This window comes from Mytilus trossulus, chromosome 13 (genome assembly GCF_036588685.1).
Source record: "Mytilus trossulus isolate FHL-02 chromosome 13, PNRI_Mtr1.1.1.hap1, whole genome shotgun sequence".
Taxonomy (NCBI): Eukaryota; Metazoa; Mollusca; class Bivalvia; order Mytilida; family Mytilidae; genus Mytilus; species Mytilus trossulus.
In genome coordinates, this window is record NC_086385.1 from 7,779,954 (window position 1) to 7,785,507 (window position 5,554).

Below are 5,554 nucleotides of genomic sequence, written 5' to 3' on the forward strand. Positions count from 1 at the left end.
TACCAAATATCCAAGCGACATATTGCGAAACAAATATTTATCACAAGAACAAAATTAGGCGGAAAAAAAATAATCAGAAGAAAAACAATTGGTCTTTCCACAGAAAAGTGGAAAGACTTAATAATCAGAACGAAAACAATAGGTCTTTCCATAGAAAAGTGGAAAGACCTAATTAAAAACCAATTGTTTAGATAACAATGAAAGTTCTTTCCAAATCAATGTTATTGACAAGAATCTAGTTCCAGTTTAATCAATGTTTAAATTGCCATCCAATCATAAGTTTCCTTATACTGATAGGATAGATAAATAGTTTCTATATAGTTTTGAATGGAACAAAGGAGATAATGTGATGCTTCTGCTGAAGTAAATGTCACTTCTGGTTTTATGTGATAGCTTCTTTCGCACTGATTCCAAAAATGTATAGTTTTATACATTTTTTTGTCACTTCCGACTTTTCAAAAGTCATTTCTAGTCTTGAGAGAAAAATTTATGTTTCTATATTACAAAATATACGGATTCCGAGAATTTTATGTGAAAAAAGTGCAAAAGTAGGTACTTCAGGTTTCCCAAAGGTCACTTCCGGTTGTTTTTTAAGGTCATATGTCGCCTAACTTTTTGTAAAAGGTCATAATGAACCAAGTTAAAGTTATATCTCCAGGTGCGGGAATTTCTCGCTACATTGAATACCTGTTGGTGACCTTCTGCAGTTGTCTTTTCTATGGTTGTGTTTTTGTCTCTTTGACACATTCCCCATTTCCATTCTCAATTTTATTAACCTTATAAGAAAAACATTTCAGGGACAATAACACATATAAGATGCCATTAAATTGTATCAGACCAAATGTAATATATCCTCATTACAATATAAACCAACATTTGGCACTTGTTCTTAAATATGTATATTAAGTGTTGGAGAAAATGCAAAACTAGCAAAAGTCACAATTTAGAACTTGACCTTGACCTTTGACCTTGACCTCATTTCTAAGTTAGGACCTAGGAACCTCAAATAAAAACAGTCTAGGGTTTTACCGTCAACGGTTTATAACGATCACTTATATTAAATGAAAAAGGGTGAAAAAAGGACAAATTACGAGAAAGATATAACGAGCAAATTTATAAAAAAAAAATCGCTTTTTTACGGTAATGGAGTTGTGGAAAAGTATTCGGTTACGAAGGGTAATTATTAAAAGCGCATAAACTGAATTCCGAGTACTTTTTCATGAAAAAAGGTCAAAAGTGGATACTTCCGGTTTATTCAAGTTTACTTCCGGTTGTCATTTTTCAAGGTCGTATGTCACTTTTGTAAAAGGTCATATGGCTTTATAATGAACCAAGTTGAAGTAATAATCAATTTACCTTATAATCGAACATTTCAGGAACAGTAACTCCTATAAATCGCCATTAGATTGTTTCAGACCAACTGAAACATATCTTTATTACAATAAAGCAAACATTTTGCACTTGTTTTTTTAGATATACCTTTCAAAGTGTTTGAGAAAATGCAAAAAAAAGCAAAGGTCAAAATTTAGAATTTGACCTTCTCAAATGGACTGTTCATATCTCTTCGGTCAAATACAACGAATCAAGCGAAAGACATAACACGCAATTTTATAAATTAATTTGTCGTAATTTTTTACGGTTGCGAAGGAGTAGGAAAACAGTGTTTGGGAAGATAGCTCCTACAAAGAAAAGTATTCGGTTACGCAGGGTAAATTTCAAAGGTGCATCAACTGTTTGATATCATAAACCAAATAGCTAAGCGACATATTTAGAAACAAATATTTATCCAAAGAACAAAGTTAGGCGGGAAAAAAATAATCAGAAGAAAAACAATAGGTCTTTCCACAGAAAAGTGGAAAGACCTAATAATCAGAAGAAATACAATAGGTCTTTCCATAAATTTTAAATTCCAAGAATTCCAAGAATTTAAATAACGATTTAAAGAAAAGAAAAGAATAAATAAATATTTATATTAATGAATAATTAAATTGATCATTGAATAAATAGAATTCAATAAATAGATGTCAAATTAATCATGTCAATATATTCAAACTGAAAAACTTTTTCAAAATCTTGAAATTTATACAATTTAAGACGCTTAAACAATTTTAAAATTTCCGAACACGGCGCAAAGATTACAAAGATATGCCAAATGAAAATAGTTATTTTCGATGTGAACTGGAACAACTTTAAATTTCCAAAGGTTGTGACAGTTTAGATGTTATAACTGCATGGAGGGCAGTCCTCAAACAAAAAAATCAAAATGTCCTAACCGATCCAAGTTGGTATAATATTTTAAATTTGACAACGGTAGGGCTATTGCAACAGAAACTACAAATTTAAGCCTCCCAAACGAACAGCAGTTTAATAATGATTAGAAAAATAAGTTTCATCTAATGAGGTAAAATAATTGAACTTAGCTACGTACTTATACATCCATCCCGAAATAATGGAGCCCTGTAATTAAAACTGGTATTTAAAAAAAAAATCGAACTGTAAAGCCAGTACTGAAACCGGAGTTACTGGAAACAAGTGAAGACAGAAAAATGAGTGACTCATTCTATGTTTTTTTCATTTATGCCGTCTGGGGAAACTGTCCGTAACTTTCTTATCCAAAATCTTTCCCGAGCGACTCTGTCGACCTTCGACCAACCCTCGTTGTGGTCTATGATTGTGATGCTAAGGTTTTTGAGAACAGCTTGTGTTCCCAGGTGATCTCAAATGAAGACTTACGGGTAGGTCGGGCTTGCAAATGTAGTCACTTCGATGCCCATTCATGCGTTTGTTGAATGGCTGCTCTGTCTCGCCATGATACTGCATGCCACATCGACACTGAAGGATTATAATACTCAACCATTTACTTGCCACTCGACTGGGTCTGTGTACACTATATTTTGCAATGTAACTTGCAAAACCCAGAATGTTGTATATCTCCAGTATTTGTTGTTTTATGTACCATGAATGAATGTATCTATTGTTTCCTCCACATACTGAATATCGAAAGTGTTTATCATATACTTTCATAAAATAAACTTGGTATAAGTGTACCCCTTATAAAACTAACGTGTTCAAATATTATCATTAAATTCACATAATTGTATTAGCCGTGTGATATGACTTTCGAAATCAACTGCTTCATGTTGATATCAACTGCTTCCGGTCATTATTGCATTCTGCAAATTCCGGAAAACACAATTCAATGACACATTTTAGTATCGACATACTTAAGGTTGATGGAAAAAAATATTAGAAAGCAGGAAAAAATATTATTCAAAAAATATCAAAATGCCTGTACGTCTTCTGTTGAAGTACCGGTACATGATAAAAAAAAAACATACTATGTAATTTATCAGGCACATGGTCACAATCATCGCTCGTGTCTGTTAGCTCTCCGGCTTATATCGTGACATAGAGCTGCTAAGGGTCTATTTTAGAAAATGCCATGTTATAATCTATATTCATTATATAATGACTGTTATTGAGTAAATAACTTATAATGTTTTAAGTATGATAACATCATTTAATTTACGTGAATTGAATATTTTACGAAATGGTGTTTGGTGGGCTGATATGAAAAATTAAGCCCATAAGTCCGACAATTATCGCATTCTGTACGTAACTTTAACGTATGACATCCGTTGTTACTCGTCTGATTCCCGAAAATATACATCTGTGATACGTTTTCCGTGAAAAGGACATAACAAAGTAGTAATGATCTGATTGTATACAGTTTATATCAAGTTATTGAAACAATTTGTCTTCTTATTTTTCCTTTTTGTGCTGTATTAATTCAGCACGGTCGATTGATAAAGCATCTGTCTTACTATAATTCATCTAATACTATTTTAAAATAACCACTTACACAGCATTTCACTTAGAAATTAGTTATTTTGTGCATTGATTTTGTATGGGCATCTTTTGTTTTGAATAACCCTTAAAAAATTATCAAAATACAATATTCTAGTTACAACTATCCTGATGCAGATATTTAAAATAAAAATGTTTCTTTAAAATGTATTTCAAAATTAAGGAAGCCTCAGGATGTAAATATTTGACTTTTCATTAGTTCAATATCTAAGAACGACATTTACCAGATGGCATATTGTTTCATCATATGCAATGCTTTAAAATTTCTGGCTGGTGAAGGGACTGCAACAATTGACGAGCCTATTATGTGTGGTCGATGTCACTGCTTGTGGAGATTTATTTCCCTGAGGGTATCACCAGCCCAGTATAATATGTTTATGATTATAAATTAACTGTTAACCAAATTTTGATTTTATGAGTACTAAGGCTTTTCTACCTCAGGAATAGATTACCTAAGGTATATTTGGCAAAATGTTTTAGGAATTTTTGGTCCTCAATGCTCTCCAACTTCGAACTTTATTTGGTCTCTTAACAATTTTTGATTCAAGCGTCACTGATGAGTCTTTTATTGGCGAAACACGCATCTGGCGTAAATACAAAATTTTAATCCTTGTATCTCTGATGAGTTTACTTATCGACACATGTCTTCATTTCCCATCAAATTGAACAAAACGAGTTTAAAGTGATATTTAAATACGTAGCATGGCGGATGAAAAACACATACTCTTTGAGATATATACTCTATGTAGGAATATTATAGATTATCGTTGATCATCTCAACGAGATTTATTTTCTCAATCAAGTATAGATGACCAATAATAATTTGTTTATCGCTATTTCACCTATGACGAAGTTGTCAATTTCAGGTCAATTTTATCAGCAACACCACGTGCCTCCTTAGTTTCTAGTGATCATTTTCCATCTCAAGCGAGTAGCATGATATAGAACATTATCATGAAAAATTATCAAAGGAAAAATCCACAAAATAGCGATAATACTACGTATAGATCTATATAACGAGAGGTCAAATGAAATGATTGTTTAGCTTCTTTTTATTTTTCTAAAGCAGATCCAGCAAGTAAGAAGTGCTTCCCATGAAGATGTCAATTAACTGTTGTAAAACATGTCGTCTAAACGTGAGAAATATGTTGTCAATCACGATCCTAAGCATTATTACAATTTCAGCTTTAGAGATTGGTTTTTAAATGATGAAACAGAGTGATTTTTTTAACGATTTGTACTCTCTTAAGCCAGACATATGTATTAACATTTCTATTTTATTTTTTAAACATATCAAAATCAGTTCAACAAACTAGTTTGGATTTGAAACGCTTGTTTAAGGGGAACAAAAGTCAAATGTTTTCATGATGTTGCAGGATAAACCAAACAAAAACCGAGATCGCATTGCTGTATGTAAATACAAGAGATATCATTTATACTGTGACATAACTGAGCATTGCCTATCAAAGAGAAAAGAAAACGTTCACAAAAAATGTTCTTGTATTTTACTACCATGTTTGGAATAATAAATGCTAAATAAATCATGAATATTTCTATAAAACGTTTTGCCAACGATGATACCTGAAAAAATATTATAGGAACAAATAACTGGTTGGATAACGGTATAGACAAAATTAAAACCATATTTTTAAAATATCGTACTTTATGAAGAATAACAGATCAGATA